Source organism: Hippopotamus amphibius, chromosome 8 (assembly GCF_030028045.1).
Source record: "Hippopotamus amphibius kiboko isolate mHipAmp2 chromosome 8, mHipAmp2.hap2, whole genome shotgun sequence".
Taxonomy (NCBI): Eukaryota; Metazoa; Chordata; class Mammalia; order Artiodactyla; family Hippopotamidae; genus Hippopotamus; species Hippopotamus amphibius.
In genome coordinates, this window is record NC_080193.1 from 65256290 (window position 1) to 65273160 (window position 16871).

General features: G+C 33.7%; 1 long non-coding RNA gene across 3 annotated transcripts in view; it reads left to right on the forward strand.

Moving 5' to 3' along the window:
* LOC130858112 (uncharacterized) overlaps positions 1–16871 on the forward strand; it is a 176972-nt gene that overhangs the window by 9323 nt on the left and 150778 nt on the right. For all 3 annotated transcript variants that reach the window (XR_009054997.1, XR_009054998.1, XR_009054999.1), the window contains 2 exons: positions 2914–2977; positions 3438–3518. This is a non-coding gene — a long non-coding RNA (uncharacterized LOC130858112). The remainder of the gene's footprint in view (positions 1–2913; positions 2978–3437; positions 3519–16871) is intronic.

A 16871-nucleotide genomic window follows, 5' to 3' on the forward strand; every position in this document is an offset into this window, starting at 1 on the left:
GAGAACATGAATTAATCAGAGTTTAGGTAGAGGAGAGATTCTAGGTTGACACAGAAGAGAGTAATTCAAGTAAAGACAAAGTTTCCAATGGGATAGGGGGATGGAGACATATTTTTACTAGTTTGGAAGCTAGGATTAAAATTCAGAATAACCTGATAAATTAGGAAAGTGGTTAGAAATAATATCCTTTGCATTCATATTTTTAAAAGTTTAATTCCCAGAATGCAGGTCAGAAAAGGAATAGGGGAAAAAATAACTTGCATAAAAAATAGGACAGTGAATAGTTCTTTGCAATTATGACTGGAATATCCGTCAGAGTCTGAAGCAAGTGTATTGTGAATATGAATTGGAAATGAAACACTACAGTTAAAATAGGAAAATTTTATCCAAGGTTACTGAGGTTCTTTTTCCCTTCATAATTAAAATTCATACTCAGCTTGGTCTGTAGGATCAGCAGTAAAGAATACACAATTAAAACTATAAGTCTTACCTATAAATAAATTCTAAAAATAACAAAAAGATATAGCTTATGTTTCCTCCATTTACTTTATAAGGTTTATTTGCATTTATTTCCAGCTGACCCCATCATGTAAGTTACCATCCCACCTACCCCTTACCACCATGTACTGAACTTTTTTTTCTGAAAAATGGCAAGTTTAACAACTTATATCAAATATGACTCTGTATTTTGTTTTGTCAAAAAAGTCATAAAATTTTTTTCTTTTAAAACTGTGTAGGGATCATTGATTCAGTGTTTGTTATCTCTTTTTTTTTTAAATCAGCAGTGAGACAATGTCTTTTTTCAACAAATGTAGGTTGACACCTTTTATGTGATTACCAGAATAGTGAGGAAAAATAGACGTGGGTCTTGTTCTTCTAAACTGAAGTCCTAGAAATAGGGAAGGATAGTAATTACATAATCATATAAATAAGTGCAAGTTGGAACTGTTTCGTTTGCTGTTTAATATGAGGACTTTTAGAAAGATAATTAATTAGTGGGACAAAGGGAAGCTTTTGCTTTGTTTTGTTTTGAGAAAGTGTTTAGTTAACTGAAATCTTGATGAATTTGCGTTAACTTGATCAAGAGGGAGAAGGAAGGAACAGTATGTACAAAGGTCCTGATGTGGGGAGAGTATAGTACCTAACATTAAATGAAGGTCAGAGTGACAGAAGAACTAGGGAGCGCATGGTAAGAAGCGATGCTAAGGAGTTATGTAGGAGCCAAATTGCAGGATGTTGTAGGCCAAGATTTTCTTATCCTTAGGGTTACTATTTAAACTTAGACTAATATTCTTTACACTCAGCACAAAAGCTTACTACCACAGGGGGTTGAGGATGCCAACCTTCAAGCAGTCAAAAACCTGAGTGTAATATATAGTCAGTCTTTTTCTCTGAGGTTCCTCTGTATGGGAGGATTCAGCCAGGCGCAGATCATGTAGTACTGTAGTATTTACTACTGAAGAAAATCTGTGTATAAGTGGACCCACATGGTTCAAGTTCTTGTTGTTCAAGAGTCAACTATACTTATAAAAAGGTTGTTATAGGAGTTCATTTTATTTCAGTTTAAAAAATAGTAATGTAATGCTTTTTCCCAAAGAATCATTGTTGTAGTAGTCAGGTCTCCTAAAACCCCTTTAACACAGTTAACAGTGGAAAGTAGTGAATATAATGTTGTACCCTAAACATACCTAGGTGGAAGTTAGAAGAGAAAAGCAAAACAGGAGATTAAATTGATGTCTGTATGTGCCCAAGAGTGTGTCCTGGGTGTGACTAAGTTTGAATAATGAAGAAAAAGAATACATCTGCCAGTATACCAGGCTAGTGTAAGAGATCATAGTAAATGATTGTCACATTCAGTTGGACAACTTGAGAAGGCCCTCAGCTGGCACCTGGATGTGAAACAGTGTGATGTCTGGAGCATACCAAGACAGAAAGTAGAAGACATCACATTCACAAATTGAGTGTTCCAAATCTTAACGTATTTGTGTCAACATTATTGGAACACAAAATTTTTTTAACTTCTTTTAAGAAAAGTAGAATTGCAAAATGGTAACAATACAATGCCAACTTTATTTTGGTTTTTTTATTTTTTAGAGTAATTCATACAGTCAAAAGTAATTATAAATTACTAAGTTATGTTAACTATTTCAGGCCTTTATGTTAGCCTTGGAAATATTGATGTATCTCCCTTGGAGTAGTACCTTTAAAGACAAAGTTGAAGAAATTTAATTTTTAATTCTTATTTTCCATTTAACTTAGAGCATTGTCAATAAGACATTTTCATTTCTTGTTGATCTTTAAACTTTAAGCCTCTGTGAACACCAGTTTCTGTCTGTATTAATAAACAATGTAGTTAATAACTAAAACTTCAAGAAATGCCCCCAAGTAATAAGAATATTATAAAAAAAAATGGATAGTTACTTGAATTTTACTAAGACCAAAATATCACAAAATGTGTTAAAGTGTAAGGAAAAGGCAAAAGATAATGCAAACATTTGCTGAATAGACAGGGTGCATTACATTACTCTTGGTTGATGGGTTCTGCCAGTGCATTGTCCTTCATCAGGTGAACTTGAACTTAATTTCCTGGCATTCTCAAGTATGACTTTTAAAACAAATTAACATCTAAAGTTAAGAACTACAGAACTGAGTTTAGTGTTTATTTACTTACGTATTTGCTTTTTTACTTATTTATAAAACATTCTAAATGAGACAGTATCACTAGCATTGATTTATTATAGTGTCTAGTGAACTACCAATGATTCATAGACCATAAGTATTTGGGAAGTTTATTAGTGTTTGAAAAGACAGTTTACTAAATTTAAATAACTCTAAGGGGTCATTGTACCTTCTAAACAGAAATGAATCACTTGGGAATTATTCTGTGATTGATGTGTTCCCTCTGTTTTACAGCTTTCTACTTGTCTGTCTGTCAAAGTATATTACGAAGATCCCTAGTTCTGTGACAAGTTAATAGGTATGATCCCTCTCTACCCCCCCAACCCCCCAATAGGTTTCATCATGAAAGTTTAGAAAACATGATTAAAGTATGCCGAATAGGATTTTTTTTACTGCAGTAGTAATCACTAACATTTATTGAGTGCTTACTTTGTGCCACTCACTGTGCTAAGCATTTTTCATACATTATCTTATTTAATCTTAACAACCAGAAAAAACATTTCAAGAAACACACTTCAGGAAGTATTTCCTCATATTACTTCACAGCTTGTATGCACCTATGCAAGAACTTGTGTTAAGAACGTAAAAGTGAGACAAATACCATTTTCTGTTGTTAAAATCCTACAACTTTGGGAAAGAAAGGTTATGAAATTTATCCTTAAAATTAAATGTTAAACTTAACAGTATGTTTCTATACTCTTCTAACCACTATATTCACAGATGATCAGTGATAACCATTATACTCTTTTTATCAATAGGGACAACCTCTACAGCTTCAGAGACATGCCTAGATTTGAACACGGGCTCAATATACTGATTACTGTAGTATTCAACCTTTGGTGAGCTGTTATGGTTCTGAACTTTAGTTATCTATAAAATTAGTATAGTGATGCATTTCTCACTGAGTTGTGACTATTAAATGATAGATACCAAGTGCATATGAAGTCCTAGCATGTCGTGGACGTTCACTAAAACTTGGTTTCCTTTCCTTTTCCTTCTCTGCTTCTTCCATTAGTAATAATGATGTTTTAGAATCTTTGCGAAATTATGTGTACATTAAAATTTTAAATTGTTTACCTTTTTAAAAAATAAAATAATCTGTTATTCCTAAAACTGTTGTAAGACTTTCCTGAAATTCTGCAGATGAGGGCTTGATTTACTTCATCTTTTTGTTTTTCTGTACATTTGCTAATAAAATGGGCACATATAAATGTTGAACTCAGATATTAGAGAAATTTGAGTAAATGGTCACACTGTTAATGTAGATACTCTATTGTCTACTGATAGCTTACAGTTGTACTTTTGGTAATTCTTATTAAGTGAAATAGTATTAAATAGATTTCCTTATTTTTAAAATCTTAATTACCCCACTTTGAACAGGCAATATTGGAAAAAAGTTAAAAACCTGGACTCTAGACTACCCTGAGGTGGGCACATGTATTACACCTATTTTACTGATGAGGAAATTGAGGCACAAAATGGCACATAGCTGGTGAAGTGGTAGAGTAGAGATTTGAATATATATATATATCACCTTTAAAATGCCTCGAATATACTGAATGCCATAAAAGTGTTAACTGTTAATATTGTAATATAGAAAAAATTTGTGACTAATTTTTTTTTAGCATTTTATTTTATATTGGAGTGTAGTTGATTAACAATGTTGTGTTAGTTTCAGGTGTGCAACAGAGTGATTCAGTTATACATATGTATGTATCTATTCTTTTTCAACATTCTTTTCCCACTTAGGTTGTTACATAATATTGAGCAGAGTTCCCTGTGCTATTCTGCAGGTCCTTGTTGGTTATTCATGTTAAATATAACAGTGTGTACATGTCAACCCCAAGCTCCATAACTCTTCCAACCCCTCCTCCCCCCCCCACCATAAGTTTGTTCTCTAAGTCTGTGAGTCTGTTTCTGTTTTGTAAATAAGTTCATTTGTATCATTTTTTTCTCTGACTTATTTAGTATTACAGTCTCTAGGTATATCCATGTTGCTGCAAATGGCATTATTTCATTCTTTTTAATGGTGACTAATGTGTTTTGGTAAGAGCCTAATTTAGTAACTTTTCATTTGGCAGAATAAAGCAAATTCAGTTTAATTTACAGTTCCTTGAAAAGTATATCAGACTTCTATGTTGCATTTTATATTTGCCAAGTTCTTTACACTATTTTTTACTTCTTAATCTTATTATTTAGAGATAGAGGGAAAAAAAATCCCTACTGTTTCACATAAAGAAAGTGAGACGTAAAGAAAGTTTGGGATCTTTTAAAGCATGGCAGTATTTAAAATCAGTAGAAAGACTAAAGTTAGAATTCAGAATATTCCATGTGCCAGTATGTTGAACCACACATCTCTACTCCTTATTAACTATTCAAACAACAAACTTATTAGTTGACTAAATGTTGAAGGTATATTATTCTGTTCTACAAAACTTGCATTGGCTTGTGTCTCCTTTGGATGTGTGCTCTTATTTAAGGTTGATTCACTGGGAAGATTCTATGAAAAAAAAATTGTCTTAACTGGAATTAGACTAATTAAAGCTAAGTGGTGGCCTGTCTATCTCTTAGGACATTTAATGGCTGAGTATCTTTTCATAGTTATCAGCTGGCTTCTCCACCTCCCACCCCCGTTTGATGAGCTAGGTAGAAAACTTCTCTCCTGTTTCTCATAGTAAATACTGTAGTACTATTGCTTTGATGTGCTTTTCTGAGCCACCCAAGAAACTTAACCATCATTCTTAATGTTTAGTTTCTGTTAAAAGTGATTCCAAGTTTCAAAGAATAAATTATTGTACAGTGAACTTTTGAAAAGCACTATGATTATAAGAAGTTTCTTTTTTTTAGAAAGATGTATTAGAAAAACATTTGAAATAAATGTTTGTTTTTACTCATGTAAAATATTGCACAGGTCTATAATTCATCAATTTAAGAAAGTGATGAACAGTTTGAGATACAGAAAATAGTAAATGAAGATGACCAGAAAACTCAAAACCATCTCTTTTAAAAGAGAATTGTAAATGGTTGCTTAGACAAATAAGTAATAGAAGACTGTCTAATAGTCACTTAGGAGGCATTATTATGTAAAATAATTTATTATGAATTTTCTCTTTAAAACTAACAATACTTAAAATTTAGTATTTTAGTCTAATAATTTGCAAACCTTTATGGGGACTTTCATATAAACGCTACTTTTATTATAGAAAACTAAACAAAGATAACTCTATATGTGTTTAAAATAGCAAGGTATTGACTCAAAGACAAAATGTCCTTACTATTTTCCACATGAAGTAATGTTTAAAATTTTAAACAAGTTCTGCAAAGTGTTTTTTCTCTCCGTATCTCTCCCTCTCTCTCTCCCCGTACCCCCCCACCCCTGGTATTTTCATATATTCATTCTGCCAATTATTAGGGGCATAGACTCAGGGAACTTAATTGCCTAATAACCCAGTTTGAAAATTCAAATTATTTTGTAAGTCCTGATGTGCTTAAACCACTTTAAGTTGCTAGTAAAAAATATCATTATGTTTAAATAATCTTTTTTAAAGTTATGGCTTGTGAAAAGGATTATTCTCTTTAAATGAGAATGTTGTGGACATTTTAGAATATTAATTAAGACTACCATCAGCTGCTAAGGGACGTCAAATCCTGACTCAAGAAAATAGTAATATTTTCATAAGTCGGACTTTTTTTCAAAGAGAGAAAAGATGTCCGTTATGTCTGTGTGTTCATATTATGTGTGCAGTTAGGTAAAGAGAGTCCTAGGACTAAAGAAGCAATCTCAGGTTTTTCATAGCGGTATACTCGTAGTAAAGCATATATATTCATTCAGTTGCTTGTTCTACACATGTTAACTACTTGCTGTGAGCCAGATATTCAACAATAAATGGGACAGGCAGGGACCATGGAGCTTAAGAGTGATCAACTCTACAAAGAACAGTTCTTTCAAGTGCTTAGAGAATGGAGATATAAGTTGAGTTGTAAGACAGACCTTTCTAGGTAATAATAATGAATTCATGTAATTTTCAACCTCCCAATTTTATTGATGAAGAAATAGAGACCCAGAAAAGGTAAACGATTTATCCAAGGTCATATAGCAAGTAGTATATTTAGGACCAAGGTCCCCTGCCTCCTAGTATATTTATATTTGCCACTTGGATTAAAGCAGGAAGCTGAAAGAGAAGGAAATAAGACAAAGTGCCTAGAAATTTGGGCCAGCACGTTGGACTTGAGTGTAGTTAATATACTATGAAGAATTGTACTTTTTAAACTTATTTCTACATGTTTGTTTTATTTGAATTTAAAAAAATTTTCTTTTTGTTCTCCTTTAACATTTGCTAAATGATCTTTCAGTGTTGCAAAGTCCATATTTGTACAAAATTTTTAGAAGGAGCTCTATGCCCCTGGAAGACACCAGTGCTGGTGCCATGGTTCCTGAAGCTCTTGTCTACAAGAATTTTTCAGGGGTATATGTTTCTTTTTCTCAGTGAAGAAAGTTGTTTCCTTTAATTATCTTGAATTTACTTAACTACAGCATACTTGTTGCTGGAAAAAAAGAGAAAAGCAGAGGATGGTGGGAGATTAAAGGCACAAGTTTTTCTAGGATGGTTTTAATCTAACACTGTTTTGAAATCCTGTTACCATAGACTAATTCTGGTTATGCCTGATAAGAAAATACTTTGTAATAAATTATTAAAGGGTATTCCAATCACATATAAGTTTTTGACTAAACTAATAGATACATGGATTTGTAAGAAAGTTATATGATTTCATCTTTTCCATTATAATTTTTGTATTTCATTTTCAGTGTTACTGTTTAATTCCTTTAGGTTAACAAAGAGTTTGAGTTTTGTTTTTTGTATTTTTTTAAAGGATATTAACTAGAAAAACTAGGTACACATCCTAGTAACTTACTTTGACTTAGGGACAGCAAAGCACAATTATAGGATCACAGTTTGAGAAGTAAATAAACTGAAAGTTGAGTCTGCAAAGCTAGACATAGTAACAACAGGAAACATCCCACCTACAATGCATATGGCAAAGGAGAAAGATGGTACAACAGACTAGAGACAAAAATAGTAACTGAGAGTTAAAAACACATATTCTGCTTTACAACCTGAGATCTGTCATCTCAGAAATAATAATACTGTATCATTCTTCCAGATATAATATGATGATATGGGTCTATTTTAATTTATAAGAAAATATTTTTTTCTTTGAGTATATCACTTCATATTTATGCATTATTTATAGTTAGGTTATACTGTCTCCTGTATGTTTTAAACTTTACCTTTTTTCTGGTATATATTTGTGGTTTTGTCTCTTAGGGACACATACTGTTTTCCCTTTATTGTTGTGCAAGATTTTAAGAAATTTGTTACATGAAAAATTGAACATGCAAAGGCTGTAAAGTAAACGGTGAGAAGGGTTCACTGAAGAATTCCTTTAAATAGAAAGCTCTTCTAATGTACTTAAGTATTTTAAAAATCATTTCCTACCCTTGGCTAAAAGAAACACAGGAAAACTCAGTGCTGAAATGTCAGAAGCCACTGCTGCTTGAATAGTAATCAGAAATGAGGATAAAGTATTTCTGAAATTTTAATCATAAACTAATGAAAAAGTGTTTTGCATCTAGAAACTCCATTTGCATCTAACTTCTGAATATATTCATTTTATCAACTAAGTTAACTACAGTATACTGTGTAATTTTATTATCTTTGAAATTAGTTTGTAGAGTCTATATGAAAATAATATATGAAATAGTTTTATATGTTAAAAAAGACATTATTATGTGAATATCAATTAAGCACAAGAATACTGGTCTATCAATTATGTTTCAAATATTTGATACTTAGTTTGGACACGTGCTGTTGCTACTCATTTAGTAAAAGGGAATTCAGTGGTCTATAATGCTGGGCTATTGTCTAGTTTGATATTTAGTCAGAGCACCCTATTGATAGGTAATACATTCTTTAATTTTTCTAAATTATAAATAAGGTTCATGTCCATCAAATCTGAACATATAGTATATAGACACAGTTAAATATCTAGCCCTATGATTCTCTGTTTCTACAAGTCTATCTAATTAAACATAATTAATCTGATGTGTATTTAATGGTATTCATAATAAGGCAAATAGGATAGATAATTGCTGTAAATGGCGATAATAATAATAGTTTTTTTTAAAAATACAGTTGTTTTTTCTATTTTATTTGTCCAAACTCTGTCAGTTTTGATAACACATACAATGTAATCTTTGTCATATACACATCCATTAGTTTAATAATTGTTTATCCCATCCTTGACAATTTGGCATGTTAAAGCAATACTTTCATATACTCTTCTAGGTCTAGGATAGTTCTAGGGAATGCACGTTAAAATCATTCAGGGCCAAGCTCTAACATTTAAATAAGATAGTATTGTCATTTTTAAAAGTTCCTCAGATGATGCTAAAGTGCAGCCAGTATTAAGAATTATTGTTCTCGAGCTAACTGCTGCTATCTTCATATTCTCATACCTTGCTCTTGAGAGATCCTTAAACATCAGTTTCACAGGGTGCTGGAGCGCTGATGGCACTGTAGAATCTGGACTCAATAACTTGTTTTGGGTGTGACACTAGAGTGATGAATTCCTGTGAGGAGGGCTTCTGGATCCTCAACTCCAGTAGAGACTAGAGCTCTCTGAGCCAGAGCAAGATGACTGAGATCACTCATTTTGGCTCAACTAAGGGAAGAATTTGGAAAGGGACCTTCTGACTAGATAGGTGAAATTGAAGTGAGTTTTGAAGTTTCAGGAAAGTAATGTTTAAAAATAATTAATTATAAAGCCATTCATGCCCTGAAGTACCTGAAGGATCTCCAGAAGAGCCACCACCCAGCCGTCATAAATAGTCTTTCTTAGGGAGAAAGATGAGAACCAGTATTAACAGCACTCCCCCTTGTCCCAGCACACACATGTACACTCATACATGTCATACATAATACCACCCAATTCTTGTAAAGTGAATAAAGTTACACATATTTTGTTGCAGAAATTGATTACTGCGGCAGAAGCCTTTTTTCTGCTTTCCCTCTACCTTCCCTCTCTCCAAACGCATAAACAAAAAACTTTTAATACCTATTGGCTTATAACAACGTTGCTTAAGGGGAATGGACTTTGTCTTTAGATAGTTAGAGATGAAGAACATGGAAACATACGCATTGAAGTCTTCTCACAGCATAATACAGTTTTTTAGCAAGTTAAATGAATCTTTAGTCAGTATTTTACTCTGGGAGTGAGGGGGATAGAAAAGCTCTGCAACCTAAGGGACACTGCTCCCTTCCTGGTTTGCTGCTTACCTTTCATTGTGGACAGATACATAAGATATGTACAAAAGTACAAGTTAGCTACTAAATCTCAGGTGAGCAGTTCAGTTGCAAGTAAGTGATTAGCATATAGTATTCTTACTTTAATAGAATTTCTGTTTTATAATAATGTATGTGGGTATGAATAGTAAACACTGTTATAGTGAGAGCTGTTAAGTGGATGATACCAAAATTCAGAAAAAGCATGCTTTTTTCTTCCTTTTCTACATAATAGTCATTAGAATAACTAAGCATCCTGATGAACAAAGTGCTGCTGCGTGAAGCTCAGTGATTGTACATCTCTACCTTCCTTTTCCTACCATATATTTTTAGTGCCTATATAACAATTTAAAGTTGTATCTTCCTTTATATGACTGATGAGAAGCATATGCCTCTATGAAGAGGAGAGAGGTTTATGACTTACAGATAAAATGTTTCTCACAGCTGTGAGTAAGCTATAGAGAACGTCAAGTAAAAGGCCAAAGACCCTTTATATATTTTTATTTCTTATGTAAAATAATGCCCTTGAATACCTAAAGAGATTTAGATTAGCGTTTCAAAAAAAAGGGACAATTTTTAAAATTTTACATGGTCAAGATCTGCTCTATTATTTTTTTCAAAAAAGCTGTGCACTTCCTCTAAAATCACCATTAATAGCAAAATAAAATTTATTTCAACAAATTTGGGAAAAGAAAAAGGAGTTGAAAAAAAAGTTACAAGTAGAGTCGCAGATCTCATAGTCTCCTGCAAAGAAAACAGTGATGTTGATAAAGTTTCCATACTAGCATTTGGTAATTTTATTAAAAAGAAAAAAATTGCAAGGTGTCTGCCTCTACAGCTGAAAAAGGCAAAGGATACCAGACTAGTAATGCTAAAAGAAGTCTTAGAAGTTATGGGAATCCTGTTGCTGAACAGGGATTTTTTTTACTGGGACTTCAGGGCTTCTGAAGGCAAATGGCTTTTACCCTCTTTTGGGTCTTGACTCACTTTCAGAGTCTGTTAAAAGCATTATTCTCTGGAAGGAGGGTGTGTGTGAAAAATTCTATATTACTTTCTTTATGTATCGGGGGTAACTAGTAATTAACTCCCTTCAACCACTTGCATCAGAATCACCTGAGTTGCCTGTTAAAGCACAGACTACTGCTTTGATAGTACCCCAAAGCTGCTGTAAGAGAATTTCCAGTGACCTGGGTTCTGAAATTTGCATTTAAAAAAGCATTTCCACATGATTCTTCTGTTTACTACTAAAATTTCAGAGTCACTGCTCTAGAGCTTTATGTATTATTACCAGTTCTGCCATTGGCCTAGGAGCAAGATTTTGAGTGATGGTGATACTTGACTTACCATATGTTACCTACTAATTTCTTACCTACCTACAAAATATCAGCTAGATGCCTTTAATGTTAATGAGCACCAGGACTGTAAAGAAATGAAATTATTTGTGCTGGGTTGATCATTTTAATTAAAATAAATAAGTGATGAGAGCAACATTTTAGATTTCCAATGGTAGCTCCTTGAAAGTGCTGCTACCCCAGAATAATTGAGGTTGGACCCAGTGTGAAATTTGGGAAAATGAGACTTATAGGATTATTTTAAAATATATAAGTAAATGTAGTTCAAATAAATGTGTGTAGTGATATGAACTATCTCCAGGAGTCATCTCTATATCCTAATGAATTAGCCTTATTTGTAAGGCATGTATTAAGTGATAATGTATAAATTATGCTGATAAAACAGTTTAAAGACTGCTTGAAAGTAGTATGTAAAATTTGGCCAAACATTTCCGTCCAAATCTTGTTAAGGTCTTAATTTATTTTTGCTGGTTTCCTTCATACATAAATTCAGGGTTGAACTTTAATATGGATGTGCTGTTATCTTAAGTTATTGAATCTGGATTAATGAGCTAGTATGCCCATGTAGCTGAACTATTTAGTATTAATGCATAAACACTTTTGTACTGTGACAGTGAGAGACAGGTTATGAGTCCAGTAGTCTTAAGACATTTCTTTAAACACAGAAGAAAAACTTCCCTAGTCAACAATTATACCATATATTTTAGTCAACTTTCTCATTAAACATGTTGTTGAGAGTCAGGGAAGATCAAGTAAAATGATGTAAATTGCTCAGTGAAGGCTTTTTATTGCTAAGAAGAAAAAGTTATAAGGTAATCAGTGGGTAAGTGAGAAATACCATTTCTGTGTGGGAATAATATTTGTGCTATTGTTATATTATTCATTAGTAAAATAAAAAGTCCTATTAATGTTCATCTTATATTGCTTTCTTAAAAGCAAATTAAAGTTAGTTCAGTGAGTATTATGTAAAAATCTGTTATTCCTAAGGTTTCTGGAAAACATATGAAACCCTATAGATTTTTTCATGTCTCCTGTGATCATCCAAATTTACATAAAACAACATTTTAGATAGTTGTTTTACAAAGATTAAAATTTAGTTTGTGATTTTCCCACTGCATCTTATTTCTGAATAAAAATTCATCATACAAGAATGTACTTCTTTTTATGGTATATTTTTCAGTGTATTGAATTCAGTTTCTTGATTCCCTTTGACTTCCTTCTCATGTGTCCCTCAAGGGCACACACACATGTATGTTCACATGGAGAAATGATATACAGAATATACTATACACAAATAGTATAGTTTATCTCTTCAATATAAGAATTATGTTTCCATATTTGATAAAATGGATTATAATGGTTGTAATAGCTAACTTTTTGATTACTGTGCTAACTGGTGCATAGTAAGTATGTATTTTATTTGCGTTATGTCATTTATTCCACACAGTCACTTTCAAAGTAAGTACAATTTTTATTCCCATTTTATAGCTGAGAAACCATATTGAGGTGAAGTAACTCAACCAAGGTCACATGACTAGTAAGTTTTAAACTAGGTTTAATATCACTACTTGACTTCTTTGTTTTGCTAACTTGGAAGATGGCTTTGAAATACAGTTGACCCTCAAACAACGTGGTTGTTAGGGGCACTGACCCTCCCTGCAGTCAAAAATCCGCCTGTAACTTATAATCAGCCCTCTGTATCTGTTTCCTCCATATCTCCAGTTCCACATCTGCAGATTCAACCAACCATGGATCATGTAGTACTGTAGTATTTACTATTAAAAAATCCACATGTAAATGGATCTGCACAGTTCAAACCGTGTTGTTCAAGAGTCCGCTGTATATCCAAAGTCTTTATATGAAAAACAATATTTTTCAAAAAGCTAATGTAGATTCTTCCCACTCATAAAGACAGTTGAAGGAAAGATACTAACTTACCTGCTTGTTATGTGCCAGACATAGTTATAGATACTTGTATATATAGCATTTAATTGTTATTTCTAAGATAGGCTTTGTTATCCTCTTTCACAGATTTTAAGTAAAGGTCCACTTTTGTAACTTCCTAAGGTCATAGATTATTTGGCAGAGCCAATATCTGATACCATAGTGCTTGGGAATGGTGAATAAAAAAACTGAACTTGGATTAGGTCACTTTCTTAAGTAGCCTGGAGACTAATTATTCCAGGATAAAAGGCAGGCTAAGAGTTAGAGGGGGAAATGTCTTCTAGGTACTAGCAGATGTAAAGAAGAGATGTCATTTCTCTTCTTTCTCTCCTGTCTTCATGCTATTAAGTGTATTAGGATTCTTTGTACATAGCAATTAAGAAATTATGAAGATTTTTGCTCCTCAATCCTAGAATGGATGATAAAATTATATCTTGATTTACATATACAATCATAGTCTATACAAATCAAATCAGTTCACCAAGGGTTTGTTGTTTTAATGAAGGCTTCCTATATACCAGTGATGTTGTGAAACAAATACAATATAAGATCTTCAAAGATCTTATCATTGGTTGAGAAGTCAGTAAAAACATCTAATGTCAATTTGACAATATATGATTAAGTCCTAGAGTTAGTGGCTAACAGTATGTCCCAGAGGTCCTTCAAAATCAGCATTAATATAATTAAACTTACAAATATCTCCCTCAAACCTCTTTTTTGCTTATATTTACTTGGATGTTGTCATCCCTGTTCACCCCAGTTTCCCAAGTTAGAAATGTCACAGTCCTCTGCCATCCCTTCCTTTTCCTCCATAGTCAAGACAGATCCTACAGAATCCGTTTCCTTTCTAATCCATACATCTCTTCAGTTCTATCTTCGTGTTAGGCCTATTGCTGCTTTCTTAGCTCATTCCTTGGCTAGGCAATGATAGTATTACATAGTCTCCTTAGTTAATTAATTTGCCTCTAGCTTTCTCTGCACTAGTCCATATTCTATCTTTTACTGAAGTTAGTTCCCAAACATAAATATAATTATGTCACTGCCCTGATTAAAAACCTTAAGGGGTGCCTTTTCATTTTGGCTTACATAAAATCTTATTTTTAGTCTGGCTCTTAAGTCCTTTATCTTCACTATTTTACTTGAACGTAGACCTCCAGCCTCATCTCGCATTACTTCTCCTCTTATATTTCTTCTTACAGCTCACCCAACTGCTTCCTCTCCAAGGTTATGTTGTGCTTCTTCAGGTCTCCTTGCATTTACACAAGTGCTGTTTTGTGTACAATGCCTCTTTCCTTGCCTGCTCCCCTCCCCCACAACCCAAAAGGACATAGTTTTACTACAAGTCCTAATTCAGATGTCACTTCCTATCATATCATCCTAACCCTCCTCAAGCAGAATTAATTTACTCCCTCTTAGTTGATGGCATGCACATTTATCTTTTATCATCATATGAGGTAATTATCTCTACTTTTAGTGTTTAGCTACCCCCAGGATTATGAAGTGTTTGCTTTGTTTTTATTTGTGCTTTCAAATCTAGCACAAGTCATTATAGATGCATGTCCTAGGTATATTGTAGTCATTAAGAACATAGGCTCTGCAGAGAGTGAGACAGACCTAGATTGAAATAAGGGCCTTGCAACCAAAAGGAGTAGAATACATGTGGTGTGGAGAAAGGGAAAGTTTTGAAAAGGAAGGAACATGGGCAATGGCAAGTCTAGATATTTTTAACGTCCTGCTTGTCCAGGGTTAGAGGCAGGTAATACCTCAAAACCTACAGAAGGCCCAAATGGGAGACAGAAATTCAATCAGTCAATATTTTTACTAAACACCTTGATATATGCATGGCTTTTTGCTACACAAGCACTGGTGGCATGAAGATGAGTGAGACAAGGACTCTGCTTTTGAAAAAGTTCAGAGTGAACAGGGAAGGTAGACATGTAAGTAAATATAATATCATTTACAAATATACATTAATAAAGCAATTGTAAGGAACAGAAACCCCTTATGAGAATATTTCCTTTGGCAGAAAAACCTCAAGTCCAAAGTGATGCCCTAGCAAAGTTGTTTTTTTGTTTTCTTGGTTTTTTTAATTTATTTATTAGATTTATTTTTTTGTTGGCTGTGTTGGGTCTTCATTGCTGCACACAGGCTTTCTCTAGTTGCTGTGAGCAAGGGCTACTCTTCATTGTGGTGTGTGGGCTCCTCATTGTGGTGGCTTCTCTTGTGGAGCACGGGCTCTAGGCGTGTGGGCTTCAAGTAGTTGCGGCACATGGGTTCAATAGTTGTGGCTCATAAGCTGTAGAGCACAGGCTCAATAGTTGTGGAACATGGGCTTAGTTGCTCCGCAGCATGTGGTATCTTCCTAGGGCAGGGCTCAAACCCATGTCCCCTACTTTGGCAGGCAGATTCTTAACCACTGCACCACCTAGGAAGTCCCCCCAGCAAAGTTTTAAAGTATGAATTAGAATTCTACAGATGGGTAAGATGGTAAGGGCTTGGTAGACTGAGAATAAATGTACTAAGGAATGAGGTACAGAAACAGCAAAAGTGGAGAAACCGTTGTTTATAAGATTTCATGCATATGATTATCTTGGAAAGCCTTATAAAGCAGCCTCTACTAAGATACCATAGATAATTTCCAATTTAAATGTTTAAATATGCTCTCTTGAAACAATCCTCATATCAGTGTGTTATCCTTTCCCTTTGAACTGTTAAGTAGGTAGGAGCATGAACTTTGAAGATCAGAATTTGAGTTCAAATTCTGAAATACTTAGTTTTGCTAAGCATCATTTTACCCATTCATAAAAAGGGGTTTTAAGTGTGTTTATCCCAGGGGGTTTTTGGGAAGATTCAGAGAGAATGCATGCAAAGTTGGCACAGTGCCTGGTCCATAAGAAGGTCTCAGCAGGACTCCATAAATGTTAACTATGTTGTGACTCCTGATAGACCTTTTTAAAAAACTTATTTATTTAAGAAGTGATTTATTGAGTGCTTATTACTATTTATTAGGTGCTGGAATTACAAAGATGAGTAAGGCACAACCTCTGCCCTTGAAGAATTTATAATTCAGTGAGTACATGCACTATATCCTATTACATTTTGAAAATCAACAGTTAACCTGGAAAATGCTTTGGGGGTGGTTATAAGAAAAAAAAAACACTTGAAGAAGCACTGGAATCTCTTTGGGGATATTAGGAAAGTGTTTATATGGGAAAACTGTGACTTGAAGAATGAAGAACAGTTTGCTGGTTTGGAGTTGGAGGATGGAGAGGAGTGAGGCTTTTCAGGGAAAAAGGAAGAGCACATTTAAAAGGAAGGAAAAGGTAACATAACTCATTCAGAGAAAGACAAATGGTAGAAAGGCAAAGGTAACATAACTCATTCAGAGAAAGACAAATGATAGAAAAATCTCTAAAACAAAACAGGATGGGAGTAAAAAACATGTAGGGAACTGAATCTTCTCAGGTGAAACTCTCTGTGGTTGAAAAGTTCCCCACAGGGCCTAAAGTTACAACTTTGCTCCTCTAGGAAAGAGAAGTGATAAATCCTTTAG